Genomic DNA, 14,726 nt, shown 5'->3' on the forward strand with positions numbered 1-14,726 from the left:
TCTTCTACTTTTTCATTCTTTTGATTTTGTTTTATTACTTCTTTGTGTTTTAGAACATCATTAGTTTCTCTTTGCCAACTCTAGTTTTTAAAGATATCTTCTCAAGTTTTTAGTTCTTTTTCAAGTTGATTGGCTTTCTTTTCATAATTTTCTCAATTTTCTTAGATTCCTCTAAATTTTTTCCCCTAAATTTTCCTTGATCTCTTTTATCTGATTTTTGAAGTCTTTTCTTTTTTTTTTTTTTTTTTAGCATTCTAAGAAATCTTTTTGGGCTTAGGATCATTTGACATTTCTCATTGAAAAGGAAGTGGCTTTTTTAGTTTTATTATCTTCCTCTGAATATGAATCTTTTCTAATCTTCTCTATCCTCATAGTAGCTATCTATTGTTGACTTCTTTCTCCTTTGCTTGCTTCATTTTTATTTATTTTTTGTTATTTTATTTTTAAGCAGCTATTAGTATGATTACATTCTAGTCCCAAGGTATGTGGAATAATGCCCCAAACCTCAAATTCTTTTTACTGTTATTTTTTAAGGTCTTTTTTGCATCTCAACTTTGAGTTCTCTCTACTTCTAAGCCACAGCTAGAGTTTCTGGTCACACTGTGCTGCCTATAAGCTTACTCCTTGCAGTCCCTCTGGTGGCAGCAAACTACAGCTGTTCTCTTTTTCCTGACACTGAAACCAAGGACTCCGTTCTTCTGCTGATGCCCACAGCCAGCAGGGTTCCGTACCTTCTGCTACCACACTGGCCAGGTACGTGGTAGCTCCTTTTACTCTGGCAACAGCAGCCCAGTTCCAGGTGTCTGCCTTGAAGTCCCTTGACAATGAAAGGTCTGTCAATCTTCTACTCTATTGTCAGACGCCACAAACAGTCATGAAATGAAAGTATCTAAGACTGAGGCTGCCTCCTACTCCAACTGCCCCCAGCTTTTTATTAATTCTGCAGAGTTGATCTTAAGGTGTTTGCACATCACTCAACTCAAGCCTCTGCCCAAGGAGGTCAGGCTTTTTTTGGGGGGGAGGAGGGCTTCTTAGGTTATCTTAGAAGAACAACAGCTTTAGCCTGACTTTCCACTGCTCTACATTCTCTCTGAAGCAATATTCTGTCTTTTTCCGTGGAGGAAATTCAGAGAGCTAAAAATTTCCTGACTTATTCTGACATCTTTCCAGAATCTTCTCCCTGGGGAGAACTTTTTCAATATATGGAAACAAAGCCAGCTGTCATGGTAAATGCAAAGGCAGAGGAAAGCAGCTATTTTATTTGAATTACTTTCTTTATAATCTTAGGGATTGCATTCTTTTATCCTTCATTATCAGTTAAATGACTTTTATTGTATTTTATGGTCTATGAGTGTCTCATTGCATCTTAATCTTGAGCCAGAATCAGCATTAGGCCTGACTTAGAACTAGTTGAAATCAAGGCAGAATTGTGTTCCCCAAATGTGTTTGCCATTTTCATAAAGAATATGTGGTTAAGAAGCCAAATGCAAGAAGTCTTGTGGGCATTTCCTGTTTCTCTTTTCATCATGCTTCTTCTGAGCAGTTCCATTTTATTCTCTCATGTTTAAATTTCAAAGGGAGATATTTAGGCATTTTAGATGTTCACTTTGGGTCCATATTCTTATTTGTCACTACCATTGTCCCTGCTGGAAAGGGATTGCAGAGCCTCCTAATAACTCATTTAGTCACATTGCAAGTCCATTTGATAAAGAAGCATTGGCCTGATGGAAGATGGCAATATTCATTTTTTATGTTTGTGTGAGGAAGAAAGGAAGCTCTGGATCTGAAGTCAGGGGACTAAGCACCTGGTTCCAGCTCCAGGACATATTTCTGTGTGACCTTGAATAAGTCATCTGAGACAAAGAGTCTACATTAGCGGTGGACAAACTATGGCCTGTGCAGATTGTTTTTGTATAGCTTAGGAGATAAGAATGGCTTTTTACATTTTAAAATATGGTGTATTTAATGAAGTTTAAATATAGTATAATTTAAAAAATAAAATCCATCATACAAAATGACTCTTGAGATATACAAAAACAGGTAAAAGGTCACAGTTTGCCAACTCATGATCTACATTCTGCCCTCTAAAATTTCTTCTGATTGTTAGGTGGCATAGTGAATAAAATACCATACTTGGATTCAGGAAGATTTGAGTTCAACTTCTCCCTTATATACTTATTAGCTATGTGATCACTTAACTTGCAAAGTGTTTTCTATGTGCTAGTGACTAGCTATTATAATTTTTGTCCCAACTCTCATTCTTCTGATCTTATATTATTTTTTTCATTAATACAATGTTATTCATCTGTCGTTCAAGAGGTCACAAAATGCTATGAAAGGCAACATAGTATAGAGAATCCCTGGGAATGAACTCTCTTCCAGGCTTTGCTTTTAGCTAACTACATAATCTGGGGGAAAACATTTTACTTTTCTCAGACCCTGGAGCACTTCTTGGGAGGATTTCATATGAAGGGAAGGAATAATAAAGGGCAGAGAAAGAGCTGACTCAGCCCTCCAGTTTGTATCTTGCTATTTAACAAAATTTTATTGTTAATATTATATTAATATAATATCATTAATATCATATTAACATCATATTAATATTATATATTATTATTACATAATAATAATATAATAATACATATTATTATTGGTTCTCAAACTTTCATTTTCAGTATCTTTATCCTATTAAAAATTATTAAGGATCTCTCCAAAGCGTTTTTGTTTATCTGGATTATATTAATAGACATTTACCATATTGGAAATAAAAACTATTTTTGAATTTGTAGACCCTGTAAAAGGGTTTCAGAGATTCCCCAGGATTCTTTAGACCATACTTTGAGAACCACTGTGTTGAGCTTTCTTGTTTCTATTCTGCTGCTGATATACTGCAAGAATTATAGAAACCTAAATATAGCAACCTGGAGCAAAACTCCAGTTGCCCCAGCTTTGCTTTTTTTTTTCTTTTCCTGTCATTGCATCTAGAACCAGATACTGAACTACTCAAGTTGGAATGCAAACTCTTGTCCTTTCTTACAAATATCTGGAAACAGTTTAATACTTTTCACTCCAGAGTGAATTAAGCATTTCTTCATGCACACTGACTAGTTGATTTGCAAACTTATTTCCCTCAGAGACAGGGCAAATATATACTTTAACCTAGCAGGAGTTATTGCAAATTCTGAATACAATAAAGTCTTGATTATCAGTGACATTTGTAGAGAATTCTAACTAGAAGACTTCAAAGAGCCATATCTCCCTATAATCTCTTCTTTAGGAAAGCAATCAAGAAACGATTCAGATTTACTTTTATATTGCATCCCACAGCAAAATGTGGGATGTGTCCAGCACAAATTCAGATAGGACTTTGAAATATAAAAGCCAAATGGATCTATAAATTGTGTAACATGAATGTAATAAACCCTCATTGTGCCACAAGAAAGGCCAAATGTAGACAATTCAGAGAAACATGGTAAGATTTAGATAAATTGATGGTGCATAGTGAAGAAAGAAGAGCCAAGAAAATGATTATGAAAATTTACCAGCACAGAGATTAGAATGGTTGGACTTGAAATGAGAAATATCCAAGTTGGAATTCTGCCTGAGGCACCAACTAAACAGGCCACTTAATCTCTAAGTCTCAGTTTCCCCATCTGTAAAAATAAATTTAATAATTGTACCTACAACATAGGATTATTACAAGACTCATCTGAGATAACATGTATAAAAGGCTGTAAATCTAAATGTACAATCTAAATGTTATCATTATTAATATAAAATAACAACAATAATAAAAGGAAGCTAAACAATTTTAATGAGCAATCTTGATTTAGGAGAACAGATGACGAAATGTACCTGTTTTTTTTAATAGAGAAGGACAGACTATGGTTCTGCAATGTTGTAATTATTGTCTGATATAGTCTCTGAGTTGCTTGATTTTGCTTAACTATATTTCTTTGTTAAAAAGAAAGACTCCAGAGGAAGTCAGGGATGGTATATCCAAAAATCACTGTGATTTAAAACTAAGCAATAGCATCAATAACATTTAAAACAACAATAAAAAAGTAACATAAAGATGAGATGGCAAAAGGATGGTCTCTTTATTTTGACCTTGGGTGAATGGTTCTCACTGCCAATTTAAAGCACCATAAGCCATTTGTTTTGCATAATCATCCCAGTTCCTTTAGGGAAAAAAGGAAGATAGACCTTGTTTTTCAGGTCTACTTCTGCAAAGATTTTTTTCTTTCTCAGTTTCCATTGTCTCTTTTTGAAGAAAAAAGGGTAGCAGCAGACTAAAAGGCAGCAATATGATGGATGATATTTTGATGTAGAATAAGAAATAGAATAAGGAATAGAATAAAAAAGTTCACTTGTCTCTCCTCTAAATCTATGGTTGCTTAAAGAAAAAACATTTTCTTCCTGAAGGTGGCGTTTATGGACTGCTTTTGAAAGAAAGTTTTCCACATTGGGATTTTTTTTTTTTTTTAAGTTTACCAGTCAGAAAAAACACCTCATAAAACTGTCTTGTGTAATTCTAGCAGTCAGATTGAAATTGATGGAAGGCTACTCAGAATGGGTGTAATAGAAAAAAGGCTTTTCTTAGATTGTGATCATAGACTTTTCTGTGAACATTGGGATACAGAACTCACTTTAGTGCGTTAGAACCAAAATGCCGTTTCTAGAGACAATGAGCAGTTACTCATTTCAGGTACTAAAATGATCACATAAAGAAAACATATTATATCAAGGTGAAATAAGTCTAATCTCTAAAGCAGATTGAGAAAAGTAATGGTGACCTTCCTACGAATTTCAGGTCCACAAGGAGAAAGGCAAGGGCAGACTCAGTAAAGTTTGAAAAATGTGGCCTGTATGTATTTAAAAATTGTTTTTCCTTTTACTGTCCACCAGGGTATTTCTAATTTTGGACAGACAGCTAATATTAAAAATCCCCTGGTGGACAATAAAAGAAGGAATACTTTTTAAACATATAGGAGCCACATTTTTCAAACTATATACATATATCATATATATAATATATATAGTTTATATAATTCTATTATATATAATGTACAATATGCATAAAACACAATGACATATATAATTACATATTGCAAATATGTAATTATATTTACATAATGCTATTTTGATGTTACAAAACAAATATAAATGTGTAATAGACAATAAAATTTTGTCATTAAAAATACATGCATTTCTAATAAGTGATTGTATAGCAGATAGGGATCTGCTAGTGCTTTTTCCTCTAATGTTAACTTCTTTCTATTCTATACACATTTATCTATTTAAATATATGTCACCTTCTCCTTAAAAAGTAAACCCCTTGAGGGTAGAGATTATTTTTGCTTTTTATTTATATTCCCAATGCTGCCTTTGATTGATTCATTGATTACTTTGTATTTCCTTGCTTATTCTTGGACAAAATTCCAGTAAAGATCACCTCCTTTCTAATGTTGTAACAGCCCCATTTCCATTCCACTTTCAGTTCAGGGGTTTCTTGGACTCTGTATTTATGAAGTGAGAAAAAGGAAGTTGCTGCTGAGAGAGGAATTCTCCTTTTCCAACTGTCTACATTGACTTTTGCAGATCTGGACAATGTGAGGGGTCTGAAAACTCTATCCCATGATGAATAGTTGAAAAATAAGGTATGTTGATACAATGGGAAGGCTTGTAGAAATTAGGAAGTGGAGAAGAACCAGTAAAGAAAACTTAGGTCTAGTTATGAAGTAGTCAAATGAGCTGCCTATCAAGAAAAATAGCTCCCAGCACTGGTTCAATTCCACCTTGTCAAGGATATTACTGAAAGCAACCCTCACCAATAAAAAACTGAAATGAATACAGAATATTAAGGTTTCTACAGCACTTTATATTTAATTTCTCATTCAAACCTTCTTATGAGTTTCCTGTCTTCAGTCTCTTCCATTCATAACTTGTTCTTTACCAGCTGCCAAACTGGTGTTCCTAAAGAACAGATTTAATCATTTCTCTACAGCTTAGAGTCTCGGAAAGTTGCCAGGAAAGGTGGATCACACATCTTTTGTGTATCAGAGATGGGACACCAATTCCAATCTTTCTAACTCTAAGGTCAGGGCTCTTTATCAATTACACCAAGCTGCTTTACAGGTAACACCCCATAAATGTTCTTTGTTGAATCAATACAATCTTTACATAACTCCTTTATCTTCACTTCTCTTTTGCCCTTTTAACTTGTAGTATGGCTTATGTACTATGGCTCTGGATATTGTATCTGTTCATCACAATGTAGGCTACTGAAGGATGCTATCATTTTTCATCTTTATCTTGCCTATATCTACAATGGCACAATGCCTCACACACAATAATTGCTTAATAAATAATCATCACATTGAAAAGTTAGAGTGACCTTTTCTAATCCTGATGGTGCACTCATCATATATTCTATTATCTAAGGCCATCTCAGTTTCTGGGGCCCTTCTAACCTCTTAGAAACAAATCTGTGAAGAAAAAAACAAGTTCAGAGGGAAGGTAAAGTATACTATAGATTCCAACCAAGTTAATGGAAAGTTACTAAGTGAAATACCAAGTGTTTTCATTTGAAATAGGAAGTGACTTAATCATGGTTCTCAGTGAATCTGTTTTCATTCTTTCCCATGGAATGCAGCCGAATGGCATTCCAGGTCCTTTTTAAACCAGGAAATATTCTCCTCCCCCTGAATGCTGCTATAGAGCCAGGGAATCACTGAGGCCCCTCAAAAGGCAACCAGCCCTTGAGAGGGTGAGATGTGATGAATCCCTTCTTGCTTTGGGATGCTGATCAGCCTTTTTTCTCCATCTCTACAGAGAACTAAACAAAAGGAACAAGCTTAAGACAGGGATGAGAAATTATTTCTTGATGATATTGACTGATTAAATGGAATAATAAAATACCCAAAATGACTGTTGAATGACTCTTCCTAAAATCTTCAACTCTACCCTTATCATCTTCCTTCTTCACTTTTTTTTTTCAAAGTAGAGGAAGCGCTGACACCCATTTCTTCAATAGTTTGTGTATTGACTAGGTGACAGGTATCTTGGATAACCATAGAATTTCTTTTTGTATTATGATTCAAAAGTTTACAAGATTATGGCATTGTAGATTTTTAAAGCTGGAAGGAATCATAGAAATCACTGAATTTACCCCCTCCCCTTCCAATTTATTTTGCTGATAAAGAAACTGAAGCATAGGCAGATTAAATTAGTTTCTGCTGTTTTATAGCTGATAGTGTATTGAATCTGTCAAGTAAACTCCAAGTTCAGTGTTCTATCATGTACCATGATGCCTTTATTATCTTCAAAAATCACCTTATGAGAAGGACCTTTGATATATATAAAGAAAAATAAAACAAAAAAAAATTGAAAGCACTTAAACTGTTTTAGCAAAGATCGAACAAGTAACACAAAGGCATAACAGATCTATGATCCATTTTCCAACTTCTACATTTGTAACCCTATCTCTAAAGCCAGTCACAGAGACTAAGATGAATTGGTTTGTTTTTAAATTATGAATTTGAATTATGGTATACTTTATTTTTGAATTTCTGAGGAAAGCTCCTTTTTAAGCAGAAGAAAGTTACCTAAAATTTGTGGATGGATCCAGGGGATGGATACCATCTTAATTTTGGGATCTATATTCCTAGAAACATGTGTTCTCATTTCACAGCTTTCAATATTCACATTTTTAAAAGGATGGTAGAATAATAAGACATAGGAAATCAGTTGTCTTGGGAGATCTGATTATGGAATCAAATGAATGACAGGATAGAGTGACTTGAGATTGAGGGGAAAAAGTGGGGGAGGGAGAGGGACAGAGTGGAGGAGAAGAGGGAGAGGGAGAGACAGAGACAGAGAGAGACAGAGACAGAGAGATATACAAAGAAAGACAGATACACAGAGAGATACAGACACATACAAAGCGAGAGAGAGAGACAGAGAGAGAGAGAGAGAGAACTAAACACCAAAGTGGGATGTAGACAAGAAAGTAGAATTGGGAACTGGGAGGAAGTCACCACATTTATCATAAGAGATGCTGCCTTTTATCAAATACCTCCCAGGTCCTTGGTACAGTTGGGGATTATCTGAATTAAATTCACTACTCATGAGCCCAGAGTGATGTTTCTTTTGCTAAGTGAAATCAATGGCTACAAATTCAAAGTAAAGATATTTAATGAAACAAAATAAAACATAATTTTCTACTATATAATGGAAGGAGAATATGGCAGTCATTTAAAAGGTATCATATTGGGCTTCCTGTCCTATTTGCTTACTCACCCATTTTTTTCAACTCAATACATAGGTCTTACACTGGTCATCAAATGCTTTCTCCTCTTGTCCCACCTCCCTAGGTAAATGTTCTTCCATAATATAACTGCCCAGAAATATTTCTTCTATTATTTATAACACATATTAACCAAAAATTTTGCAATCAATCAAGTATTTAGTTAGCATGCAATCTTCTAGGGTGTTCTCTCAAAGCCCTGCCCCATTACTTGTATAAATATGAGCAGATCACCCCAAACCACTATTAATCAGGAAGTTTCTAGTCACCTTGATGATCTTCACAAAGAAATGACTCTTCCTCTCTTCTTTCCTTATCCATATCCTGTTCATACTTTAAGAATTAGTGAAAGTCAGAACAAAGGAAAAGAGGAAGTTTTCTGATTGAGTGTCTGGGGAATAAACATGGGGGATGTTCTAGTGAGGAAGATATTATCTTTTGCGACCAAGAGGGAGACTCTGAAGTCAAGGTATTCACCAAGCTTAAGAACCAGGAAGGTCAAAGAATTTTTTGATTCAGAGAGTATAAAAAAGTGAGATTAGAGATCAAGTGAGATTTAGAAAAGTAAAGATGAAAGCTCTGGAGACAGAGGCAGGCTCTTCTGGATTCTGGAAACAATGTTAAACATATGTCAACACTCTTGGAGAGTTGATGGGGTTGAAGAAGCCCTAGAGCTTCTCCTTAACAAACTGTATTTTCCAACTAGAAGCCCAAAGTCCATCTCCATTTTTAGCACATACAGCTGGGCATCTGTCTTCATTCCTCGTGAGAGCAACTATATGGAAAGGGAAGACTCTAGCATCATTGACAATAAGAATACTACAAAACAATGCAAAACTACTGTCAATACTTTCATAATGACATTGTCCCCTGGGTACTCTTTTTCTTCTGTATCTGAATTGTGTTTTCCGTTTTCTAGCTTGTACTCCTTGAATCGTAAACAGCTTAAAAACAGGGCTTATATGGATTCTGGGTTTGTATCAATGTAGAGTTTCCAATATAGGGCTATGCACTTTCTTGTTGCTCAATAAATAATTAAATTCAACCCTAAAATCTACCTACAAAGGCTTCTTCTGTGGTACTTATATCTCTGGATAAGTGGAGCTGAGTTATGTAAAGTAGCACTTTCCTCAATCATATGAAGTCATTAAGACCAGTATTATTAACTCTCCCTAATACATACATTTTTTTAATAGATGAGGAAACTGAGACTGAGGGAGATCTTGGTTTATTAGAGGTTAAATAAGATGTAAATAGTAGAGCTGGAACTTAAAACCATCATTCTGACTTCAATGCTAGGGCTCTATTCAGGACAGTATAACTTTCCCTGTAAAAAAGAAGGCTTCTACTATTTTTCTCTATCTCCTGTTAGCTTTCTATTGATTGTGGCACTTTCCCCATTAATACTAAAATTTTTATAATGCAATTTGTGAAAATCAAGTTCAATGTTTCTGGTCGGTGATGACTAGCAAATGCAGGATATTAGAATCCCATGGCATGGGTAGCTTCATAAGTATTAACTTTTATATAACTTTGCAGAGGAAGTATATTTTCCTAACCCAGATCTGAAAATGATGATCTCTAGCCTTGAATTTCTTCCTCTTTCTCACCATCTACTTAAATCCTTCCCAACCTTCTAGGCTTAGCATAAATTGTAGTGTCTTCTCCTCCAAATTACAGCCCTAATAATATTTTTTTTACTCTGAATTCTTACTGGACTTATATTAATTTCACACTATGTAGCATTTTACTATATAATGTTGTTCATTACCAATTATTTCAGTTAATACAGATTTCAAGTTTCCTAAAACCAAGATTGAATTGTTATTTCTCTTGTTATCTCCTGTCCTTCATGCAGCCTTGCTTATTGTAACATCTTATTCTGGTGTGATGATATCTTATTTTCAAAGCCTTTGCCACTGGAGCATATTCTGCCAAACTAAAAAGACTTCAAATACAAGCCTGGTCATTGCTACATGTTTTTGATGATCAGGCCTTTCAAAGTTGAGAGAAATGCATTATCAGTGAACTAACTGAGAAGTATTGAGATTTTTAAAATCAGAAATATCCAAAAACTATTTCCCTTAGGGTCAAAAGTCACCATCAATATCAGTGTATCTATACCAATAGAATCATATAGACACTTTAAAGTTTTGTCTTTCCTACATTGTCTAGTTTAGTTCCAGGCTTGCTGGAAGTATTCAGGAGTCACCCGTTCAGATTTGTCCCTTTAAAGAAAAAATGATGAACTTTGAAAGGTATGTGAAACTTGAGCTTGCTCCTATTTTATAACAGCACATTTCTTTAGGGGAAATTAAAAGCAATCTTTTGCCTGGAACTAATTCATGCTTTTGATTAATTTTCACACAACCTATGAGATGGACTGGAGACCATCTAGTCAAAGTTAGATTAAACCAAGAGTCCCTTTTGTAACATCTCCAACAAGTGGTCATCTAGACTTTGCTTGGAGACCTCTTATTATGAGGAATTCTTGATCTCCCCCCAGACATGTTCATTTCTCTTTTGGACAGCTCCAGTTGCTAGGAAATTTTTCCTGATAGCAAGACTAAATTAGAATCTTTTCAAATTGTACAGTTACTTCTACTTCTACACTCTGGGGACAAGCAGAAATTTAATCTTTTTTTCCATTCATGACATCCATTCAAATATCTAAATAGGGCTCTCATATCCTCTTGAACTCTTTTTTTTCCCAAACTAACAATTTCCAATTAACTTAAACTTTTCAAATGCAAGAGGAACTAGGTTCTAGCCCTGATTTTACTACAAAGTAGTAGCTGTGTATTATTGAGCAAGTCATTTAATTTTCTGTATTTCGGTTTTTCCATCTGCAAAATGAGAGAGAGGGACTAGTTGATTCTAAGATTCTATGAATTTAAAAGCCTCTCATCCTTTTACAAAACTATAGGAATAGACTATTTGGTTGACATGCTCCTTAATACTTTATTCTCTATCTCTACTTTCTATAGATTCAACATTGTTCCTGTCCCATACAGAATATCTCTGTGGGTGAGAAGAGGCAGAAAAATGGAGTTATATATATATGGGGATGTGTTTTAGGAGGAGAGGTTTCAAAAGGTATGTGCATATGCTTAGGATGAAGCAAAACAAAGCAGAAAGTTATAGAAAATTATTTTTGTCAATAATTGTTAAAAAAAAAAAACAACACAGAATATCCCATTCAATGTCAGTAATGCCCACATCAGTATGTTTGGTTCCAGCCTTTCGATGAGCTTATAGAATCCCCATTTCTTCCTCTGTACTCATTTCTCATTTGTGCTAAGAAAATTATAATACATTAAACGCTCCTTGCATTTTGCTGCTGCCAGTGAATCTGCTGCATAATAGTCCTCTTCACCAACAACTTTTTCAACTAACAATAAACAGGCCTGGGGAGTAAGGAAACACTTCAGTTCTATCAAAGGAAGAGATGTGGCTTGGCTCAGATTTCCTCTCAGAGAAGACAGAAGGAACTTCTAATCTCTTTCCCCAAGGGATTCATGCTGAGATGGACAATGTATTTGAGAAATCCATTAGGAGACTGGCAGTGGAAAAGAAAAAAATTCAATAGACACAGTAAAGTCACAAGTCCATAGATTTAAAACTGGGATTCCCTAAGCAAGGCCCATTGATTTTTACCTGACCTTTGGAAGACTAGGCCCATCTTTAAATGCAAAATATTTAAGTAGGTGTGATCATTATGCTATAAAGGCTTGAACTGGGCTTTCACCTTTCTGCGTTTGTGCCTTTCCATCTCTTAACTCTTAACTCTGGGTTCAAATCTTGTTTCTGTTCATATATTGATTATGTAAATCATTTAATCTCTTAGTGTCCTAGTCAATTTTTAAAAACCTGTCCACCCCAAATCCCAATAACTACCAGATCCTAAGGCAAGGAGGTTTGTTTGGTTGTGTTTGTTGTTATTTTTGTTTTTTTTTTTTCAGATCAAACCTATGACATCATTGGTTCAAGGAGTTTCCTCTACCAAAGCAGATCAGCATCATCTCTACATCTTATAAATTTAGAAACTTAACTGGAAGTACTAAGAGCTATTCTCTATAACCAGTATGGGTCAGAGACAGCAATTGAACCCAGTTTTCCCTTACTCCAGTCAAGTGACTTCTTAAGCACAAGACCCAGCTGTGTGAACCTGGGCAAGTCCCTTAACTCTATTACCTCAGCTTCCTCATCTGTAATATGGTTAGCAACTTAAGGAGCTTTGCTAAGAAAACCCCAAATAGGGTCTCAGGGGCTTAGATATGACTGAAAAAATGACTAAACAGCTTCTTGACTCTAGGTCTAAAACTCTTTTAGGCCAAGCTGTTGCCCAGCAAACACAGTTAGTAATGACCCAAATGTTCTTATTTACTCAGCTGACTGACATTCTAACACAGCTACACAGCTGTTCCTGTTGATAATATTAGGTCATTCTTAGCTAAGAAAGAACCTCTCCATCTTGTTGCCACAGACTGTTCCCTGGGAAAAGCCATTTTTCTCTATTCTGGTACATACTGTAATATTTTGTCAAGAGGAATGTGATGTCATGGAAAGAGCACTGGAATAGAAGTCAGAAGATTTGAACTCTGTTACAGATTTGTTGTGTGGCCTTGGGTAAGTCACTTTATTCAGTGCTGAGTGCAATGTCTGAAATAGAGTAGGTACATAATAAATGCTTGTTGATTCTCCCTCATTGAATTCAACTCTCCAGGGTTCATTTTCCTTTTCTATTTATAAAATGAATTACTTGAACTAAATTATATCTATGGTCCCTTCCATCCCTAAAACTTTTGTTATTACCAATTAGTGTTGTGATATTTTGAATTTATCCTTCCCTTGGGTAGGGGGGAAGACAATATCAGCTTAGGAGCTGGTAGCAAATTCTGTACTCTTTCTCTTCCTCCTTGGAATATGAAACAACAGGCTCCCAAAGCTAGTCTGGAATCATCAACTCACAGAAATTTGGTCTTTGAAGAGACTTCAAAGAGCATTGACTATTTCCCAGATTTAAAGAGGGAATCTCTCAAAGACATCCCCAACAAGTATTCAGTCACTTAGATTCCACTTGAAAACCTACAGAGATAGGGATCACATGTCCTCCCAAATCAGTCCATTTCACTTTTGAATATTTCCCATTCTTTTCTGTACATCTAGCCAAATCTTCCTCTTAATAACTTCTCTTAGATTGTGCCTAGTTCATCTTTTGGGACTTATAAAAAGAAGTCCAATTTTTTTTCACATGGTAGCTCTTCAAATACTTAAAGAAAGATACCCTTTCTTCTCTTAGGCCATATATCTCCAACCATCCACAGAGTTCAGAGATTCAGCCACAGGATCAGAAACTGAAAGCTAGAAGTTGTTGTGTTGGTTTCATTGCATCCAGTCCTCATTTTATAAATAAGGAAAGTGAGACCCAGAAAAATTAAATGATATACTTAGACAAACTGAATTGGAAAGGACTTTGCTGGCCATTTATTCTAAGCCATACTTGAAAGTAATACCCCATAAAATACTTGCAAATGCTAATCCAGCTTTTGCTTGAAAATTTCCAAGGAGGAGGGTATCAAACCACTTTGAGATAGCACTGATTGTTAGACCTTTTTCTAACTGGTTGCTCTTCATTTTCTACCCATTCCTCCTGATTCTGCCTTCTGGCCCCAAACAGGAAAAGTCCTTTCCCTCCTTAATTTGATAAGTCTTTCAAATGTTTAAACATAACTATATCATGTCGTTCCCAAGTCTTCTCTTCTAGAACAGAGTTTGCATGCTTTGATATTTGCCTGATCCTCAGAAGGGAATCAGGGCTCTTCCCCATCCTAGTAGCTCTCTTCTAAAGGTTCTCTAGATTCTTAATGTCCTTCTTAATCCATGGTACATAGAATTGAGCATTGTACTTTAAGATGAGGTCTAACAAGAGAAGAGGCAGTGAATCTATTCCTGTTAGCTACATCTTTCAATGTAACCTACAGTCTTATTGGCCTTTTTGGCTGCCTCATCATACCACTGACGCATTGAGTTTGTGATCCACTAAAATCCTCAGATATTTTTGAGAACAACTATTGTCTAATCATAATCTTCCATGTCTTGTATTGGAAACTGATTATTTTGCACCCAAGTATAAGACCATAATCCCTACTGAATTTAAACATCCTGTCAAGATTTTTTTTACCTTGACTTTATTGTCTAATGTGTTAGTTCTCTTCCTAACTTTGGAAATGGTTGACAGTGGCTAGAGTGCCAGATATGGAATCAGAAAAACTCAAGTTCTGATCCAGCATCAGACTTATTAGTTGGGTGACCCTGGTGTGAAGTCATTTAACCTGTATCTACTCAGTTTCCTCAACTGCAAAATGAAGATCATAAGAGCATATATCTCCCAGCTTGGTTGTAAGGATCAGTAAGA

The 14,726-nt window shown here is 35.3% G+C and overlaps 1 pseudogene; it reads right to left on the minus strand.

Moving 5' to 3' along the window:
* The window catches only part of LOC127544375 (elongator complex protein 2-like), a 75,748-nt pseudogene extending 61,413 nt beyond the window's left edge, over positions 1-14,335 (minus strand).
* Positions 14,336-14,726: the final 391 nt, after the last annotated feature.

This window comes from Antechinus flavipes, chromosome 1, assembly GCF_016432865.1.
Source record: "Antechinus flavipes isolate AdamAnt ecotype Samford, QLD, Australia chromosome 1, AdamAnt_v2, whole genome shotgun sequence".
Taxonomy (NCBI): domain Eukaryota; kingdom Metazoa; phylum Chordata; class Mammalia; order Dasyuromorphia; family Dasyuridae; genus Antechinus; species Antechinus flavipes.